This window comes from Podarcis cretensis, assembly GCF_951804945.1.
Source record: "Podarcis cretensis genome assembly, chromosome: 5".
NCBI lineage: Eukaryota > Metazoa > Chordata > Lepidosauria > Squamata > Lacertidae > Podarcis > Podarcis cretensis.
The window spans coordinates 17,187,268-17,209,679 of record NC_137174.1 but is presented as its reverse complement, the minus strand read 5'-3'; the positions used below and the strand labels follow the sequence as shown (position 1 = coordinate 17,209,679).

The following is a 22,412-nucleotide window of genomic DNA, read 5'->3' as shown; positions in this document are numbered from 1 at the left end:
CACCAGTCTGGAGGGGCCCCAAGAAAGGGAGGTGCCTAGAAAACATAGTCAAGTCACCTGGAGATGTCTTTATGAGGTCATCCAGAATGTTTGTGTCCATTGTGACAGGGGACCAGGGAAACCATCTCAGTTTATAAGGAAAGCTGCCAGAATTCTCAACCCCAGTGCTCACACCACTGAGCATGTGTGGCCAAGGGGCTTAACAGGAAAGGGCCTCAGAATATATTAGGAAGGAAGGAAGGAAGGAAGGAAGGAAGGAAGGAAGGAAGGAAGGAAGGATTTCCCACTATCAGATACACAAACCAGAGTGCTAGAGCTGGGACAAAATATCCCCAAAAGGTATGATATCAACTTTTTCTGGTGCAAATGCACAGCACTGGGAAGGCAGAGGAAGTTGGGGCAACTGAAGGTGAGATGTGTAGAGGAGATTAGCTAATGGAAATTAAAGTTTGGTGTGGATGACTGGCCAATTGCTAGCTTTTGGCAGGGTTGTACTCCCCCTGGAGAAGCAGATATGCAGGCTTCATGTTGCGGGGAGGCAGAACCTCAGTTAAGTATTTTTATTGATTTACTTGATTGGGGGCAGCTGCCTCCCTACCCCCCTTAGCTATGCCCATACAGGCTTTAGGACGGGGGTGCCAGGCATCAATTTTTTTTTGGGGGGGGGGGAAGAAAGGTGCTGGTATTGCATAGCGGTGTGTACCACCAGAAAAAAGCGCTGTCTAAGAGATTGTCTCAACCAATATATACACAACCAGTCACTGAGCTCTCCAGCAAAGAGCCTCCTGTGGATGCCACCTCCAGGAGGTCCATTCTGTATGAGGTAGGAACCGTGGGTGTTATTCAGCCAACTCTTTACTCAGAATAGACCCACTGAAATTAAGGAACACGACTACGTCAGACCCATTAATTTCAACACGTCTACTCTGAGTAAAACTTAGCTGAATACCATGCTATGCCTTTAGTGTGGCGGCACCAACACTTTGGAACTCCCTCCTGTTACATGTAAAAGGGTAAATGGACCCCTGACCATTAGGTCCAGTCATGACTGACTCTGGGGTTGCGGTGCTCATCTCGCTTTATTGGCTGAGGGAGCCGGCGTACAGCTTCCGGGTCATGTGGCCAGCATGACTAAGCCCTTCTGGCAAACCAGAGCAGCACACCGAAATGCCGTTTACCTTCCCGCCGGAGCGGTACCTATTTATCTACTTGCACTTTGACGTGCTTTCGAACTGCTAGGTTGGCAGGAACAGGGACCAAGCAACGGGAGCTCACCCCGTCGCAGGGATTCGAACCGCCGACCTTCTGATCAGCAAGTCCTAGACTCTGTGGTTTAACCCACAGCGCCACCCGCGTCCCTCTGTTACATGTAAGGCACACTATTGAGTGGTTAGAAACTCCAATGGAAATCCTCGTTATTACGTATTTTACATAGCTGTTTATCTATATATATATTAAATTTTCATATATGGATGCTTTATGATGGCCTATATTTGTAATGCCTAATAAAGGTTTGGCGAAGTTAGTAACATATCATGCAGGAACCATCTCTGTTATCTTTTTGGTGCCTGTTGAAAATCTTTTCCAACAAGCCTCTTAAGTGGAGATTTTTATCTCAATCTATACTGGTGGGGTTTTTTTTAACTGTTTTTTTTTTTTTTAAAATGTGGTGCTTTTATTGTTAAATCACTTCAGGACGCTGTATAGGAAGTGTTTCATGAAATGGTAAATAAATAAATAGAAGCCTAGCATCCATTTTTATATGCTTCCTATATGTCTGCACAGTACATAACACACACAGCTCTTTGGTCTCAAGGAGAACTGTCAGTCTGGAAACTGGTGTGTTGCAAATCCCGATTACTTATTCCCTGCCCCCCCAAAGGTCAGTTAAACAAAATTAAATCATTAAGATGCAGAGAATAAATAGAAACTGATAAGGACAAACATGGCACATTCACTACTGAATTGTCTTAGGATTGCATGAGGTGTGTCTCTGTGTTATCTGCCTATAAAATATAAATATAAATAAATGGTTGGTATAGACCGGGAAAATGGGGAATCTGTGGCTTAACATTAGTGAAGTCATGTTAAACAAAATAATGTTTTGTATTCTCCACCCCCTTCTACTTCATTTCTGAACACACCAGCATAAGAGATTTACTTTCGCTGAACTGGAATATTTTAAGAACGGAACAATTGGGGGATTTGATAAATGTTTTGAGGATTAAAATTGAATAAATTAATACAGGAAGCTAACTTGCTATGATGGGGGGGCAGTATGGAAATGCATCTAAAAGTGTCTAGTAATTGATCGTTCACAATTTGCAAGCCTGGCATGACTCCATGCAGAGTCCCCAGTCTCGCTAAGGTAATTGGTCCTATTGAAAACAACACTGGCTCAGCAGCACACACTGCTTTCTTCCCTCGCCTCTAGGCACAGGGAAGGATCAATATCTGTTAGGATTGCTTCTTGTTCCAACAATGTAAGATTTACAATACTTGCTAGGATCCTCACTTTGTCTTCACCCAACTCATCAGTGGAACCCAATTACTAACCTCAGACAAACAACATTAACATGAGCCGCTATGCTTCTTTATTGCCCTTCATCCAACTCTCATTTCGGGATCTTCAGGCAGTGGCACTATAACAGACACTACACTTTAAAGTGTGCTCCAAGGAATAAATTTCCAGTCTTTCATTACTCGTACCTTGATTTACTTCATATCATCTTGCTGCTATAGACAAAGATAACACACTGTAAATTACAGCTGTCCTGTCTTGTAGTTTCAGAGGTGGGGGGAAGGCAGGGAGTGACTCTGTTTACTCAGCCAGCCCTGGAATACCCCTTGCTACATCCCTACCATCAGCTATGACTAATATTTATTGTTGCTATTTGAACACTGTATTTCATGCAAAATTAGTCTTCTAAAGGTTGGAGGGGGGATTTTATTTCTCACTTCTTTCCTTCTTACACCTACACATGCATACACAGGATACTTCAAAGAGCAGAACGAAAGATGCACGTTTTATATTCTTTATTGCACCTGTTTAGGATAGGTAATCTCATTTAAACTTTCCTCATGAGGCCGTTCCAGGAAATTCCCCACCCCCCAAGCCCTGAAACCATAATAATGCAATGACTTTTGATACTTCACAGTTCGTTATGACCTAATTTGGGCTTAATACACAGAAAGCCAAGAGAGAGAGAGAGAAAGAAAGCCTTTGGACTGGAGGTTAAAAAAGCCTTTTTGACTGTGTTATTAAGCCTGCCTCTCATTTTGCTGCTTTGCTGGCTGCAGTCACGGCTTGTGAAAACAGTCACTGGAAAAATTCCTTCAGGTTAGCTGTTGCAGTACCCCCTTATTTGTCCTACAATTTCCTCCATCCTCCAACCTATTCCACTGGCTGATAACTAAGAACATTAGTTTTATGCGACTTGTCAAGCTCAAATGAAAAGAGAGCTAACTTTAATGACACTGCAATTAATCGCCCCAATAGACAGACAGCTAAAAGACAAGATATTGACTTCATTAAGGATAATGTATTATGTCATTAAGTTAGTAGGGTCACCTTGTGTATCATATATGCCTGCTAATATATTGGCATTTTCCTCAAATAAGATAAATTCAGATATGAGTGATAAAGCTGATTAGAAAATGTTTAATCTAAAGAGGCTAGTTTCCTATGGGTTGGCTTTGCAAACCTCAAGTGTACGGGGCATTGTAAGAAACTATTATAGATCTCAGATTATCTCAAATAACTGGCCCTAGTCATTTATAACCTTGTTTTTTGCTCAATTTCTAAAGTTAAAAAGGTATCTCAGCTGATGAATCCTAGATATCTTTCGGCAATGCTATAGCTCATATTCCACCACCACCCCATTTTTACCTTTAATCTGTTTTACTACACGTTAAGCAGGAATTACTACTGGCTATACGATATCTCAACTGGCATAAGGAAGTTTAACTATTTAAGAGACAATCTATTCAATTAAAAAAAAACAACAAATACCAACACAATTGTTTATCACAATTGGCCACTTTGCAGCAGGTTATTCATTCTAATCTGTTAATATTTCATTTTTAAAGCCCCATATTTTCTATTTATTTAATTTAAGAGTGCAATCCTATGTATGCCTATTCAAATGTGAGTGTCTTTCAGTTAAGTGGGTACATAAGACTGCATTATTAATAATAAATCAGCACAGGGGTGGCTAATCTGTGCCTCTCCAGATATTGTTGGATGTCAGTTCCCATAATCTCTGACCATTGGTCATGCTGGCTGGGGCTAATCAGAGCTGCAGTCCAGCATCTGGAAGACCACAAGTTAGCCACCTCGACTTAGCACTTACATCAGGTCTTGTAACTTCCATCACTTCAATAAGCCTTAATTACCCTGTAAGGTAGGCTGGTACTAAAGGGCGAGTCCTTTAAAAGAGGCCCTATGGATACAGAGTACACATGTTCCACGGGGCCTTTTTTAAAAGACTCACCCTGTTCTTTGCCCATACAGTGGATGGAGGGATGGGGATCTAGCTAAATGACAGTCAATTGCCCAAGGTGATTTCACAGCTGCTGTGAGATTTGAAAAAAAAGGGAAGGCTGTGTGCCTGTTCCTCCACCACTGGAATTAAGATTGCCTGGTTGGGTTCTAGATTTTAAACCCTCTCAGGAAACAATGAGCAGTTCTGTGTTGTACAGCACCTAGCACCTACATGGCAATGACTGAGACTTGGCAGTGCTTCATTGTACAGTGGTACCTCGGGTTAAGTACTTAATTTGGTCTGGAGGTCCGTACTTAACCTGAAACTGTTCTTAACCTGAAGCACCACTTTAGCTAATGCGGCCTCCTGCTGCTGCTGTGCTGCTGGAGCACGATTTCTGTTCTCATCCTGAAGCAAAGTTCTTAACCTGAGGTACTATTTCTGGGTTAGCGGAGTCTGTAACCTGAAGCATATGTAACCTGAAGCGTATGTAATCTGAAGTGTATGTAACCCGAGGTATCACTGTATTTAGGTACTGCATGATGACTAGTTAATAAGTGAATGTCCTTTGTTAATGCCTTCGATCAGTCAGTGGAGTACAGTAGAAAAGAGTTTTGGACAATGAAATCCTGGGTTCAAATCCCCATTCCCTGGAGCAGCCTCACTGGAACCTACTTCAGACAGTTGTTGTAAAAACAAAGAGGTATACACCATGTATAGCACACAGGGGAGCTAACATCAATTCACAATTAATTGCTTCCAACTTGTGGACTATTTAAGATTGGGGTGCCATTATAATTATTTTTGAAACATCACATACTATTACTGATTTAAAGTGAAACATTGTCATGTGTGTGCTAATGATGCATTCCGGTACCATCATCCAAATGACTAGGTCTTCCCCCAACTGGGGTGGGGAAATAGGAGAATGGTAGCACATCATTGTTAATCATTGCTTTGTCTCCTTATATTTGTGGGCCTCAGACTGTGCTCTCTCCCCCCCCCCTCCTTCTATTTCTGCCATTCCTCATGTGAGCACAGACTCACACAGATCATTACTCCAGTGGCCACAGAAGACAAATCAAGGCCATATGAAATATTTCCCTCCAGCACATCTTATTTTAAAATTGCTTAATAAAGATTTTTGTGCCATTTAATATGCTCCACAGTGAAGTAAAAATACCCATTCATTTCTTTTATAAAGGACGGTTATTTTACAAACATTGCTTGGATATGCTTACTGCAAATACAGAAATGTCAGTGAAAGATGATGCTTCTCTAATTATTTATAACAGCTTGCTCAAGTACTGCATGCATAAGCACAAGCGCATGTTAAAATAATGGAGAACTTCCAAACGAATACACTGATAGAAAAACACAATAGTTTCCCCCAAACAAACTTGCAGCCTCATTTCCAGTGTCTTCATATTTCTTTTTAAAAGGCATTTTTAGAATTTAGCAGCTGGGGCAGAATTCACACACTCATTTTATTCTGTCAATAGTCACAGCGAAAACATATTTACAGAAACACCTCGGCATTCCTGTTAGATTAGTGGCTTAAAAAAAAAAAATCCAATAAGGCAATGTATTTTATAAACACATACATAGTAAATAGGGCATTTCCACACCCATTGAAGTCATTGGCAAGAACTCAGATTTGTATTTTCCAGCCTAGATTTCACCTATTATTTCATTTTAACATTTCCACAAGAGAAAAAGTAGGTAGGAGACATGAAGAAAACCTTTCTCAGGACTAGGTGCAACAAATGTTCAGTAGCTGCTTTTGAAAGAACCAGCACTAACTCATGTCCTTTCCAATCCTTCACTCCAAACCGTACCTTTTAACCTGCATCCCATCTTTCCAATATTTCCATTAGGATTGTCAAAAGCAGAAGTTTGGAAACCTTTCCCTGTGACCTTGGCATTTCTTCTCAGGCTTAACGTATTGGCATTTTTTTCCCCCTCTGACTGCATCGCTTCTCATTTGTCATGATTATTGTTGAATTTTTCAACTGTCATTCCCGAACGTAAATCAATGGTTGTCGACTTCCCCTTTGTCATATCTGCACAGCAAACAGCCTTTCCCTTCTAAATGAGGCTTCCTCCCTTTCCATCCATTAAAAGGGCCTGTCTTTTGGAGAAGTCAATCCATTGTTAGGTCACTCCATTTATCATTCTTCCAATCAGCACCTGACACACGTATTCAGCCAGGTCTTCAACCACACAATCATTGTTCATTTCTCTCCCCCCCCCTAATTTATTTATGCATGGTGCATTTTGCCATCCATCTTGGCCAGTTTTACATTTTTCACTGCCCTTCTATCCTTAGGTCTCATTTGCCTTAAAAGAACAGTAAGTTTGAAGAGGAGGGAGGGAAGGAGAGAGAGGGAGAGGGAGACTGTGTTTGTGAAAGTGCAATAGAAGCCAGTATGCCCCTTATATACAAAATTACACTATAAACTCTAAAAGACTACAGACCTTTAAGACTTTGTTATATACTATCCACAGCAAAAGCACTGCTTTCAAGGGTTTCTAAAATTTATTTATTTTAACCCTTCAATGGAGAATAATGAACTGTATGACTTTTTCAGCACATTGTAAGATAACGACGTTGCATTGTAACATCTCTTTCTATGCAAGGTATTCGTACTTGCAAAAATAATATAAGGTGGTGGCTTTGTCCAAATGCTGCATGGAATGCTAAACTTAGTTATTGCACACAATCTCCTGCCCCCAGGTTAATCTAATTCTCAACGGCCAATAGATTATTATTTTATTGTGAGACAATATATTATTACTATTACTATTGCTATTAAAGCACATGGACAATCCCTCCCCATGGATATTTATTATATGGTCAACAGCCCAGTTTGCTGCCCTGCCCTGCTATGCTGAGCTAAGCTAAACTAAGATAAGCCAAGATTTGGCTTAGTGTGTCACCCAAATGGAGACTTGTGGTTAAGCTCTCTCCTTACTGTGAGCCATAGCCAAGGTTTGTTAAATGCCCATAACCGTTCTTAATCCAGCCCAGATTTCACCAGATTCGATTTCCCACAGATGTCAAGTAGGGATGGAGGACTGTATTTCACTCCCTCTCCTCTCCCTATAACCCTGAATCTGTCCCCACAGGTTACCTCCCCGTATCTTAAAAATATCACCTACAGGTTGTGAAAACCATTATTGTTTTCCTGCAAAACATGATCTTAGATTCTATTTATTTCAGATTAAAAGCTGTATATATAAGATGCATGAAATCATGCCTACTGGACCTACTGCTGCTGCCCCTTCCGTATTACAAGGTCCTATTTGAACACAGGTTTATTCATTTATTTTAAAGATTAATATACTGCCCTTCAACAACACTTTGAAGGTGGTTTACAAAGACTCCCAACCCCACAGAAATGAAGGGAACAAACCAATCCTGGGCAAAGGGGACCTTGGACCTTTGGAGGACAGGACTAGCAATCACGACCCTGATCTCCACTCCATACCTTCATTTGTCCATTCCATGAGCACAGGGATTTTGCTGATGTTTAGCTGTGATGATGGTGATAATTACTGATTGCCACAACACTACCATAAACTACAGGGACATGTGTGAGAGAGAACAGGGTGTGGCTAAGAGGAAAGCATAGCTTGCCCAAACAACACAATGAGTTTCCTTGTTCTTAAAGTTACCATTTATTAATTAGAATTGTAGGCTGAAAGCTGATATAGCCACAGAGAGAGATAAAAAAAACAACTCCAGAAACCTTAAAGATTTTGGTTAACATGCAAAACCTGCCTCAGGCTCACAGCAGAAAAAGAAAAAGAAGCACACTCAATTGGTCTGGTAATACGCCCATAGCTGCAATTCACAGTACAGCTGCACACAATGGAAGTAAATGGAAGGTCACAGGACAGAGTGGTGTGCTTAAATGTGCCAGAAACAGGCACACAAGGAGAAACAACCCCTCCCCATTTTCTACAGACCTTTAATGAACTGTTTCATTTTTGCAGACATTCCGTCTTCCAGTGCCCACATTATCCGCAACACCCCACTATTGCAAAACACTCTGATGTGGCCAAAAGTGAGCTTCTTACCAAAAAAAAAAAAAAAAAAAAAAACTCGTCATTTGTCTATACAAATAAAATCATCAGCTTTCTTCTCCCCCCACCCTTTCCCTTTTTGCTTTCTGTGGTCTCTCCCTGCCCCCCGTTCCCCGTTTAATGTCTCTAACTTTATGCCATGTTCCTTTCCTCTTTCAGCACGGCTGAGCAAGGCTGACAGGCGGATTCCTTTGCTTTTCAGGGTATTAAAGCCACTTTCCCGCTCTGACAGCCTGTTCTACTCTGCCACCTTATAGCTCTGGCTTCACACTTCTCTGGGCAGCCACTGCTTCTTGACAGACCACTGTCACTTCCCATCATCCTCTCTGTATATCCTGTTCTCTCCCCCTCAGCACGCATCCCGACTTTCCAACCAATGCAATTATTTTTTTTGACAAGCCATCCATCAGCTTTAACTTTAAAAGCACTTTCCGCTGATATCCATTGTTAAATCCCTTGCTTTTTATGGAGCTTGCATGAGAGAATATGATATCAGACATTCAAACTACCAAACCATGTAAATTTACTTTGTTCTCAGCTATGTTTCCAATTTCACGTCCAATTTTTCGGTACATTATGCGTAGTTGTTGTGCTTAATATGATGTTGTCAAATCCCATTAAAGTTCACTGCATTGCACGGCTTTAAAAACAGGTTACAATTTGCATTCTATAAAGAAAAGGAAGGAGTGCAGTCTGAAGTCAAGCTGAATCTTATTAAAATTATCTGTTCAATTGTTACATTTGTAGATGGAGTAATTTTGAGGCATTAGCTGAGACACATATGAAAATGTCAGTGTGCCAACTAATGACAATGAAAGCAAAAGGAATATATCTGTGAAACTCAATAAAGCTCCTTTTGCTGGTGACATAAATTTGATGATAATCCGAAGAAATGAATAAGGGACCATACAGTTTGAATAGGAATTACCTTTTTCTATTAAATCAGTTTGGTGCATTTCCACTCGGCCTACATCTTGCTCCCCTAATGCCAGGAAGAGTCTCTCTTGGTGGACTAAGGAAATCCTTACAAGAATAAATTTCCTCTTGAGGAATATCATTCATACTAAGCTCAGAAAAATTTCACACAGACACAATTTAGTAACAAGGAAAGGATTAATCCTGCTTTTTGCATGCCATCAGGATGGACAGACAGAGAAATCGGCTCAGAGGCAATGTTGCGGCAGATAAAGAAACAAGGACACCCCCCCCCCTTTTTCCCCCTTTTGTATATTTCTATCTTGCAAATCTGAAACGGGAATCAAAAACAGTGAGCATGAAAACAAATTTCAGTCCTGTAAAGATTATTAGGGTTAGGTATTAAAATGGTCCCAGTGTTAAAGTTTACCTTTCAATGCCTGATACTTTGCACAGTTCCATACCATAACTGCAGACATACACACACATGTCAGGTGCCCAGGCTTGGCATACAGACTGGCCAAGAAATAGAAGCCCGGATGGAAGACTTTGTTCTTCACAGCAGAGAGTAAGTGTAACTCTCTAACAGCTGTTTTTGAACCGTCTTCAAAGGTATGCCCATGCACTATGCATTATATTAGTCAATCCCAGTTGCTACCATAGCATCAATAACTCTGCCTAGGTTATCACTAGTCAGCAAAGGTCCCAGATGGCACAGGAGCCTATGATACCACAGAAGCTACCTGGGCCTACAATAACAAAGGTGGATCTAGGAATAACTGCAGGCTCCGAATCTGATTCTTTGCAGGACTAACACGTTGGAACACTGTCTCTCTCTTCACAACCACCTACCCACAGAACCCCATTTTTGTTTGGACTGAGTTTCAGTTTATTGGCCCTCGACTAGTTCATTACAGATCCCACAGCCTTTCCAAAGGAGGGAACTAAAAGGAAATTAGCAGAGAACACCTGGGAAGTCACTTTACTTGCATGGGGCCTAAGTTATTTAGGACTCTACAACTAATGTGAGCACTTTGAATTAGGCCCAGAAATGAACTGCCAACCAGTGCAGCTATTTTAAAATAGGGGTAATATATATATATGTTCTAAATTGAATCCCAGCTAACTGACTGCTGCATTTTGGACCAGTTGAAGTTGCCAAGTTGTCTTCAAGAGCATGGAGTACTCTGGCCAAGTCATTGCTGCCCCAAAGGACAGAATCAGAAGCCTTCTGCTTGTTCCAGAATGTGGTCTTTCTTCATAAATAATATTTCTGAATTATAGGTGTGAACTTTGCAAAGAGCTGATTCTACCTTTGAGGGCAACTTAGCTCATGAAACTTGACAGTAACATATCAACTGTTGCTAAGTTTACACAACTGCTCTAGCAACTGCGATCATAATAACAAAACCTTCTCAAAGAGGCAAATTTACATAAGGTCAACAAGTCCCCTGACAAATTATATATAGCATTCTGTCACTGAAATACTGCCAAATCTTTGTTCTTTAAGTCTAGGGAAACTAATGGGAATTGCAGGCAATGATAGTATTTTTCAACAGGGTTGGGATTTCATTCTATAAATAATTTTAAAACTATTACTCTGTGTTGTATCACAAAAAGATGAGCTTTTGTTCAACAAGCAATTCTTTGCACGGGTGTTGTTTTTTGCACCTAGAAAAGCTTCATGTATGCTCTTGCTGTGTGTTATAATTAATGAACCATCTTCAAATGCAGCCCCACCTAGAGTGCATTAGTCTGGATGTAACTAAAGCATGAATAATTGAGGCAAGTTTGCTGTTTCTAAATATGTTTTCTAAATAGGGTTGCAGAAGGTATACTGGTCAAGTGGCCTCCCTGGCAAAGAGTGCATGTCACCAGTTTCATTTGATGTGTCAACTGTGTCCCTTCCTATAGAGGGGTACCTTAGACACATGCACTAGTAACCACATTTTTACTACTACAATGTGCTCTATGTGGTGTTTTTATTATAGCTGGTCCAGAAATTGCAGCTGGTGCAAAATCCTGTCACCTGAGTAGTGAGTGATGCCCCTTACTGGGCACATATCGCTCCCGGGGTTGGCTGCCTATTAGCCACTAAATCAGTTCTAAGATCTTGTCTCCTGTGACAGTGTTGAATTCAAGAACACTCCGAAGCTGAGGACCTGCAACAGCATTTAGGACAGGCTGTCTCCCTACCTCCCAGATGTGAGAACCCAGGATACATAACACCTCTGCCTTTTCAGGATTTTGCCTCAATTTTTTGCCCCACATCCAGCCAAACCTCACCTCCTAGCACTGGTCTAACACCTCAGATGCCTTGCCTCTCCAGATTCAGATGGAACAGAGAGATCAAGCTGGGTGTCATCTGCATATTGATGACACTTCACTCCAAATCTCCTGATGACAGCCAGGGGCGAACGAAGGCGTTGTGACACCTGGGGCAGGGCGTCACTACACAGGTCACATGTGCGGCATCACTATGTGCGACGCATGCACCATACGTAGTGACACCGCACATACGCTGTACATAGTGGTTTGCCGGTGGCGCTGCTCCAGCGTCGTACGGACAGTGGTGGGATGCGTCCATCACTGCTACAGCCGCGAACGGAGGATCCTCTACATGTGGCTGTAGTGGCGACAGAGGGATCCCCGCCATCCATACAGTGCTCGAGCAGTGCCGGCGGCAAACTGCTATGTGCAGTGCACGTGCGGCATTGCTACGTACAGTGCATGTGTGTGACGCCGCACATGCACTGTACATAGCAGTTTACTGCTGGCACTGGGATCCTCTGCTCGTCGCTGCAGCCGCAAATGGAGGATCCTCCACATGCAGCTGCGGCGGCACGATGGCTGCTTGTGCCACCGCAGCCCCCATGGGGTGCCTTCTTGTCACTCACCCAGCATGGCACCCGGGGCACACACACCCCCCCCCCCCCGTTGCGACTCCACTGAAGACAGCTCCCAAAGGTTTCATATAGATGTAATGGATGTTTATATTTTAATGCTTTGTTAACTGATAGTTACACTTGTAAACCACTTGTAAACCACTTAGAAGCCTACTGTGGAATAAAACTGTAGTGGTAGCAGTAGAAGAAGGTTGGCATCAGTAATAATGTACTTTGCAAGGGAGGGAGGTAGATTTGAAGGGGGAGTTACATGGTTATCTCGATTTCTTAAAAATTAGTACTCAAGACAGATCAGAATAACTGCTAACTTCAAAGAGCTGCTGAGTGAAAGAGTGATAGAAAAGGAAAAGCTACAGAAAAGGGACAGCACTGCTTAATCAAGAGAAGCAGAGCTTATGAGCAAAACTCTTCAAATACACTTTGCCCGACAGGCCATTTCCAACAGAACCCTAGCTGTTCAAGCAGAAATATTATGACTACATGGCCCAGATACTTAACTTGCTAACTGTTTTCCCAGTACTGACTTGTTAATATGAATTAACTTTTTTCTGCTTAAACAGTGGCGAATTGAATGAAGCCACAGAAAAACAACACTCTTAAAAGGTAAGTACTTTCCTATTCAACAAATGAACTAAAAGCTCTAATTTGATGAACGAAACAGTTGTGAGGGAGAAGCAGCATTTTTAATGAAGTTCTATCCCCTTAACAGTAAGGGCGCAACTGGAAGTACCTTGTTCAATGTCACAAATACCATCCATAATCAATCCTGGAGTTGCTGGGAGTTGTGGTCCCAACACAAAAAGCAGTTATTAAATCAAACATGCTGGGATCGATCCAATCCTACTATGGGCACAGTTCCCATTCATGGAAGGATCCCATACATCATCACATATCCCTTGACCAAGACAGATATAGGAGAAAAATACACAGGGTTCCCATTCCCTATAACATATTGATTCTTACTCATATATGTATCCCAAGGGCAGAAGCCAGGGAGGCATTATTATCTCCTAGGACCATCTTCTCCAACAGTCTTCCCCCAGCCAACACGGCCATTGATAAGGGATGATGGAAGTTTCGATCCAACAACATCTGGGGAGTACTAGGTAGGAGAAAGCTGGGGAGCACCAGGTAAGATCCCTCTGATCAGGCATACTGTAGGACCAGATCAATCCAACCATTTCTAAAAGATGCTCAGAAACACAGAGACTTTCAAAGGGGAAAGTTTCAAAAGTAACCATCAAGAACAGCTTCATAGATATCCTTGCTATGAACACTTAGGTTTTTTTCGGGGGTGGGGTTGGGAGATGAAAAGGCAGCTCTTAGGTATCCATAATTTGGTGTTCAAAAACCATAATCAATCAATCAATCAATCAACCCCAGTACTACAACTGCCAATTACAATAATTTGTATATGAGTAATTTTTGCCAGTGTGTTCTTACACTTTCCCAACATTTGGAGCATAAGCTATTTGAAGAAACTAAATGTAAACTACATTACTGTAAAGTTGTGTTATACTGCCATGCAATAACTTGTTAACGTCACCCATAACCTTCATAAATGGGTTTGTAATGAGAAAACCTTGTTGTCATACAGTAGGTATGATTGATGCCATGTATGAGTGAAATGAAGCCGCAGTGACCATCTCAATAACACGAACAGCTGCTAAATATTCATTTAGCAGAATGAGTTTGGAAAACTTTGAGCAGATTGCTTTCACAAGGCTGCTTTCAACAAAAGGAAACATAATTAACGAGCTAATATCAGCATGTGTCTGGCTAAGCTAATGAATATCAAATTACACAGAAACCTGTATAAATCATCATTATCCTGAATTTTAATTGAACTTGCAATTAAACATGACAAATTTTATATACACTAAACCTTTAATTTATACTTTCAAATATGGAATAATTTATCATTTTTAGTATTTCATAGTTAATTTCCCAATATGTACACTTCTAATTAACAAGGAGAGGCTTAAAAAAGAGATAGGAAAAATGTATTTAACAGCTCTACCAGTTACAAAATTCGAGTTCTATAGATTGAACTTTAAGAAGATAGCAACTTTGCAGTGAAATTCAGCAAGGAACAAACTACATGTGTTCACTGTAGAGTAGACCAACATTTATAGCATGAAAACACATGGGGTGGGACACAGGACTCCAATGCTACTTTAATATACAGTGGTACCTAGGGCTAAGTACTTAATTCGTTCTGGAGGTCCGTTCTTAACCTGAAACTGTTGTTAACCTGAAGCACCACTTTAGCTAATGGGGCCTCCTGCTGCTGCTGCACCGCCGGAGCACGATTTCTGTTCTCATCCTGAAGCAAAGTTCTTAACCTGAGGTACTATTTCTGGGTTAGCGGAGTCTGTAACCTGAAGCGTATGTAACCCGAGGTACCACTGTACCTAATATATTTAGGTAAGACACTTGTCTACACAAAAAATCATTATTGGAAGGAAGGGAAGGGAAAGGAATTTAACATTATACTTTGTGCTGTCATAAGATATTTGACCCAGTGGAGGATTCTGTCAGCGGTATGGGGAGGGGATAATTTTTGTTGATTTCCCCCTGTGCAGACCCCCCAAATCTTCTTTAATGACTTGGTAGACTCTTCAGAAGAGCTGCAGGTGAGAGAGAGAATAGATGGCACTCGAAATTATCCATCTGTTCTGCTGACAGAAGCCTCTGGTGGACCGTCAAAGGGCCTTCCAGCAGCACGAGAAACACTACTGGACACACATGACCCAAAATAATAGTTAAAAGCAAACCCACAGTTTATTTTGATGGAAATACTGTGGCAACCCTATCCCCTGGGCTGGTGCCCATTGGAATTGGTGGGGTGAAAACCAGGGAGGCCAACAGTAGATGAAGCTAGAGCTAATGACAGGCAGAGCCAACTAATTATAATTTTGTCCCCGTTGTCCTCCCTGCTGAGTTCTACAAGAGCAAAACTAAGGCTACGGAAGGTAAAGCTGACAGGCAGGGTGACCTCCTGGCCTGGTTGTCAGTACGTAGGCAGGCAGGTGCAGGCTGGCTGAGAGCAGACGGAAGCTGGTGGGACTGTGCCCCATTTGCCATAATAGAAAAGCCTGCTGCGTTTTCATTCTCAGGTAAGCATGCATAGGTAAAGGTAAAGGGACCCCTGACCATTAGGTCCAGTCGTGGCCGACTCTGGGATTGTGGTGCTCATGTTGCTTTATTGGCCAAGGAAGCTGGTGTACAGCTTCCAGGTCATGTGGCCAGCATGACTAAGCCGCTTCTGGCGAACCAGAGCAGCGCACAGAAACGCTGTTTACCTTCCCGCCGGAGTGGTACCTATTTATCTACTTGCACTTGACGTGCTTTTGAACTGCTAGGTGGGCAGGAGCAGGGACCGAACAATGGGAGCTCACCCCGCCATGGGGATTCGAACCGCTGACCTTCTGATCGGCAAGTCCTAGGCTCCGTGGTTTAACCCACAGCGCCATAGGACTAACTAAAATGTAGAGTTCTCATAGAATCACAGAGCATAGGGCGAAAACAGTTTTCACAAATGGTCACCACAGCATCTCTTTTTTCAAATTGCTGCACTCATGCAACTCATAGATGTTCCCGTTTCCACACAAACAAAAGAGACAAAATGTACGTTTAAAACAACTCCCATAGGTTGAAACAAAATTCTACCAATTCTCATTTATTTCTCACAAGTCTCTAAACCTGTATGTATTCAAATGCTTCTGGCCCTGAGCACTGGCTGTTCAGGCCTGAGAAGCAGCAGGACTAATATTTTCACACATTATCAGATAAAGCAGAGTGAAAGAGGCTTCTCCAGAATTCACAACTGAAAGCTACCAGTGAGTTTACAACTTGGGAAATTGTGGTGGTTGGTATTTCCTCATTACTGTGCTCTTGCAGCAAAATCAGGAATTCAGGGCTTTATTTATTTATTTATTTGCCATACACTGTCTCGCTGCTTGCTAGTTAAACCTTGTCTCAAGTTATCAACACTCTCTGGAGAGATAAGCTTCTTCTCACTTACAAGATGTCACTAATAATCGAACTTCCAAGACTCCATCTCGAAAAGAGACTACTGGAGCCACACAGGTCACAGGAATTAACTGCCACCAGTCCTTGCGAAAAACTAAGCTCATCAATCTATAGCTCCTCATTGTAATTAGAATAATGGCTTTGAAAATTTGGGCCGATGTTGACTTGGTTTTATCGCTACAAAGACCTCAGTGTGGGGGTTTTTTAAGAAAAGAAAAGGGGGAAAAAACTTGGTGTGAAAGTAAATGATAAGTGATGGTGGCGTTGTCGTGGCGACAGGGACAAACAATTCCCTAGCTGCGACATTTTCAATGTCCTGCAGAAGAGAAACTGTCCTCTTTAGTGTGGCGCGGTATGAAGCTTATTTATGGCCAAAAGGCTCACAAGGATTGATGACTGTCGTAACACACTGTCAAATCCCTTACTGACGCATTTACTTTTTTACTTTTTTTTAGCCCCTGGTGTGGCAGAAATAAAATGGATCAAGAAGTGCTGAAGTCTCTCTTACTGAACGCAGTCTTAGTATCTAGTGTTACATTAATTATACATCTTGTGCTTCAGTAATCAGGTGGTGTGTTTTTTTAAAATTTTCCTTTTCTATATCATTTTCACAGCATGTTGATCTATGAACTGGCCACTCTGTTCCTGCATCTGGCAAGGAAGATGTCACATAGAAAAACTCACAGTCATAAAATGTTTTGTCTTATCCACAAGAGGAATAGACTTCTCACAGATACAGAATTCTAGGAATCCCAACCATTTTAAGGAACAAAACTAATCAAAACCATTAGTCCTATAGCAGTCTGCTCAATATCAACAAATGGTGCTCTTCCAGGTGATGAAAGGCCTTCTACAATTAGACAATGGCAGGGAAATGATAGAACCATCAGTGGCTGACTATGACTGTTCTGAAGACAAGTGCGTGAAGATAAAATCACTTGTATGCATTCTAACTTGGATTCCACTTTTGAAACAAGTTCAGAGATAGAGGATACAGTCGCTCTGTCTAGTCAAGACACTTTTGGATTGTTGACCTTGAGGACATAAGGCAGACTCATAATGCTCCATAATATATTGTGTGCATAACACATACAATGGTCATTCAGTGATGAGAGATTCTGGACAAATCAAAGGAAGTCCTTCATACAACACAAACTATGGAATTTGCTATCACAATTGGTAGTGATGGTCACTGACTTTGATGGCTTTAGACGAATTCATGGAGGATAGGCCTATCAGTGGCTACTGATGGTTTCCCCTCTGGATGGTTCTACCTCTTAATACCAGTTGGTGAAGAACAGTAACAGGGAGGGCTGTTGTGCTCATGTCTTGCTTGTGGGCTTCCCACAGCCATCTGGTTGGCCACTGTGAGAAAAGAATTCTGGGCTGAGCATAGGGCTCTTTCTACATTCATGTGCATAGCTGACTCTTGTCCATATGGGCTGCTTAAAATGGCAAATTTTGGCATGCCATAGTCTTTGTTTCTGAGTAGTAGTCAATGCTGTCCTTAGGGAGGAATGGGCCCCAAAGTCCTGAAGGGGCTGTGGTGAAGCCCTTGTTAAATAAATCTACCATTGACCCTGGCAATATTAAGACCTATCAACCTGTATTCAATATGGTTTGCCTGCGTATCAGCTCCAGAGTTTTCTGAATGAGACTATTATTTGAATCCACTCCAGTCTGGTTTTAGACCTAGTTTTGGAATGCAAACTGCCCTTTTCGACCTTAAGGAGCCCTCAGCCCATATTCATTAAATGGGCTTCCTGGTAAATTGTTACATAAAGCTGGAAAGACGGTGCCAAAAATTATTCAAGAAATGTTAAGACAGGGTGCAAAAATGATCCAAGATGCGGCAAGATAATTTACAAACCAGTATTAGTGTTTGGAAGGAACTCCATTTACTCCAAGAGATGTGAACTGGCAAAAATAGCTGTGTTCATTTGACAAAGTCCAGCAGCATTTGCAACTTAAGATGCTTGCTAAACTACTTAACAAAGACTGCACTGTATATTTATCATTAGCTAAAAGTAATGAAATAATGTAACATTGGTAAAGGTAAAAATAGAAATAAAATTGCAAGTGATGGGGCTGGCGTGATATAGGTTAGGATAGCAGAAAGTTGTTGCAACTTCCTGCAGTCTGTGTGTGCATGCAAATTTTCTGGAGTGTTAGGAAAGCTGGCACCATCTCCCCATAGTTAGCTTCTCCCTCACGCCACATCTCTTTTCTCTAATGGAAAATTCTAGGGCTTTTCTCGCACTGGATGGGGGAGGCATTCATGCAATCATGAGCTCTGTACAGTGACCTGGAATCTCTATGGCACTGGCTGCCCAATCCCCAGTCAGAACCCAGGCGCAACTGTCGGGTATGTGTTGGCCTTTCACATTGATTTTATTTTATTCTGATGGTTTGCATCCCACAGCCTTAATAATATGTGAAAGTAGTTTTTTATGTGTGCTAATATGATTAAAATATACACTCTGTACCCTAACACGAGCCCTACATGAAAACTCTCAGTAACTAAACAGATTGTCAAATATGAAAAAAGAACACTAGCAGTCAGTTTTAATTTATTCACGGCTATCAGCTTTTCTTGTCCTATTAGTAACCATAATAGTAACACAGTGTTGAGCAAAATACCAGAAGCTTTCATTAGAATCATTAACATAATTTGATAACTGATGGTACTTGATTTCTGACTTCTGAACTTTGACTGGAAGCTCAGCGTAAGATGAAATCTCACTGATTGGGTTGGCTCTTTCCTTTAAAAAAATATATGAACACTTCACATCGCATTGCTTTGTTAACTGTAATTAACGTTCGCGTTTGTCACAAGTTGTATTAGATGGAGAAATGGTAGTGATGATAAAAGATATGACAAAGATGCATACATGTCATCCTCCCCAAATGCTTCAGTGTAATTTAAGTTTGGGGGGGGGGACTACCAATATAAATGAAGCCTGTTTCCTTCCCACCCACCCCTCACAAGAACTGACTGAATAAAGAATCAGCATTCAGATAAGTTAATGTGACATTTTGCTAGTTTAATGCCCACATCATCAAAATGAATGCCTGAAAATTTACAGCCCAAGTCAAAAACCCAAGCTACTTAAAATCATAAATATCTATATGCAACATCTTAGAATTACGGTTTCAGCTTCTCTTCCTCATTTTTAGGGATTCTGAAAATTTATTGTAAAAGGGCTGCGTTTTTTGTTCAGGCAGGCCCCGTTTATGCAGGGGTTACATTCTGACACACCACACGCGTCAGTGAAATTGCATATAACTGAAACCCATTGAAAAATCCTGGAAACACCCCATCCCGCCCCCTTCTGCCCTTTTAGTGACGTTTCAGTGACATCTTTATGACATTTCCATGTCACTTCTGGGTTCGGCGCAATGCACCTATACATGGCCGCACACATATTGAACATGTGTAAACAGGGGCTGCTTGTATTCATATGGTGCAAATGTTTAGTTGTTTTCACTCTATGTATAAACCAATTGGGCTGGGCTTTGACTTAAGAAAAATAATATATAAATAATATAATAAACATATTATGTGCTGATTTTCATTATCACCCTATGCATGACTACCCTGAAGAAAGCTCACTGTCTTGAATGCAGCCAAGTAAACATGTAAAGATTGAATTAGTAAATATGGGCTCAATTCACATTATACTGCAAGTAACTGGAAAAATTATTCATTTCCTCTTCTATATTGTTTCTTGTATAGTTTTAAATCTTTGTATGCCACTTTATGCTATTCTTATTGTAAAAACAGTTTATAAAACCTAGCTTGTAAATATGTGCATCCATTGTAACTAACTGCCAGAAGAATCCTGAGAGTAGCCAATGTTTGTCCTCCGACTTTCCAATTGTTGTTTGTTTGGGGGATAAAAGCCATGAGCCCTGATTCAGACATAATGCTAAGCCAAACCATGGCTTAGCTCAAAGTAGTGTGGTGGCAGTAAGCCCAGAGGAGCAGCAAAGTGGCTACAATCTTCTGTCAAGGAACCTGCACATTTCCTCATTCGTACTAAGCCATGGTTTGGGCTTAACATTCATCATGAACTGGGAAAGTGAAAACATTTTCCTCCTCTTTAGGTATTTCACACTGAAGAATGCCCTTTGCTGTTAATTTATAAGCAATACCATTTATATTCTGGTACAGTGCACACTCTGAAATACCGTGCTTTGTATGTACATTGTACTATACATTTTCAAAATACATGTTTTTTAAAATATTTTCATTTAATATGTGTGGTTATATATACAGGAATTTATAATAGTGAGTGACTGAGGGTTTTAAGGGTTTTGTGGAATTAAATTGCTTTGTCTTCTGAAAAAAAACAAAAGCAGTGAAGTTTCATTGAAGACCAACAACAAACGTATTCTGACATGAACTTTATCAGAAGTACAAAGTGGAGAAGGGTGGGCCCATAGACACAAGTAGATCTACGTAAGAAAAGAACAGCAAATGAAACCAGACATGTCCCCTTCCATGTACCTCTGACAGGGCCCAATATTACTCCCCTTAAGTGGTATGTTGTACTAGGTTTAAATGTAGGAACTACACCCGGGGTGGGGGGAAAGAGATAGAGAAAGATTCCAGGAAAATTAGATAAAGGTACATGCTTTGATGCCTGAATGGCAAACTGAAGAAACCAAGAGACAGCATAAAAATGAGCCTGGTTGATATAGCCATTCGACCATATCTAAGAGAACAAGGCCATTACAGTAATACATAAAATAACATTTGGGAAGGAAACTAAGATAATTTCTTAGCACGACGAACATTTACCAAGGTTCTGAGCCATTGCTCTGAATTGGAAGAATTACTTATGTCTTAAGTTAAATTGAGTACAACTTCTTAAAGCGCTCCCTTAAAGGACACCTGTAAGGAAGGAATAGACTGGAATTATAAAGCTATCCCACTAGAGATGACCTCAATTCAAAGGGCCACATGGCATGTTCTATATGCACAACAGAATATGCATGAGTATCTCCCACTTTCTTTCTCTCTTCCTCCTACACACACACACACACACACACACACACACACACACACAAACAAACAAAAGACGCCATGATGAAACCAAGCAGGCATCCCTCTAAACTTAGGGGGGAAAGCAACTGCTGGGGTGGGGTGGATAAAGCAAAATTGCAGCTAAATCTTTTATATCTGAAAGTGCTCTTTGGTTAATTGCACTGAGTGAAGGTGTTTGATTATACCATTTTTTACAAAAACTCTCTGTCCCTCAAGCATTAAACTCAGTACAGTGGTACCTCAGGATGCGAACGGGATCCGTTCCAGAGCCCTGTTCGCATCCCGAAGCGAACATAACCCGTGTCTGCGCATCAGCGCATGCGTGGGTCACGTTTCGGTGCTTCTGCACATGATGTCATTTTGATGGTCTGCGCATGTGCGCACGGCGAAACCCAGAAGTAATGCGCTCCGTTACTTCCAGGTCTCCTCAGAGCGCAACCTGAATTTGCCTAACCCGAAGCATATTCATCCCGAGGTATGACTGTATCAGGGTTTAGTGTAAAGCAAATCATGGAGCACTGTGAAGGGTACACACTCAATATCATTTAGCGCAGGTCAGTTGTACCCTCAATTTTAGCAGGTCCTGCATTTGCATTCTTTATCAATTTAGCACAAATTAGTGGATCCTTGTACTTGAATTATTTGGAGCTGAGGTGGGGAGATAGGCAATACAATTTACAAATCTGTGTGTGCTGACTGGCTTTCTTTCATTATGTATTTCATTGTTTTTACTATCATTGATTAGTTTACTTTTTTGTAAGCTGCCTTGTTAAGACTTCCTAAAAGTGGGGTATAAATACATGAAATAAAATGAAAATATAAATGAAATCCACAAGCCCCATCTTCCTTGTCCCCAAGGGACAACCAACTCATGCCATCTGATAGCCTTCTAAAGTTGCTAAGGGCGCAGCATAAAAGGTAGCGAGGCTGGCT

General features: G+C 41.3%; 1 protein-coding gene and 1 long non-coding RNA gene across 3 annotated transcripts in view; one reads left to right on the top strand and one right to left on the bottom strand.

Moving 5' to 3' along the window:
- The window catches only part of LRMDA (leucine rich melanocyte differentiation associated), a 744,858-nt gene that overhangs the window by 437,113 nt on the left and 285,333 nt on the right, over window positions 1-22,412 (bottom strand).
- On the top strand, window positions 184-20,641 carry LOC307216612. Of its 2 annotated transcripts, XR_013839217.1 has the most exons (4): window positions 184-339; window positions 12,955-12,997; window positions 13,376-15,513; window positions 17,044-20,641. It is a non-coding gene; the product is annotated as an uncharacterized lncRNA (long non-coding RNA). The 2 variants fall into 2 exon arrangements; XR_013839218.1 differs by having other exon boundaries at window positions 12,955-15,513.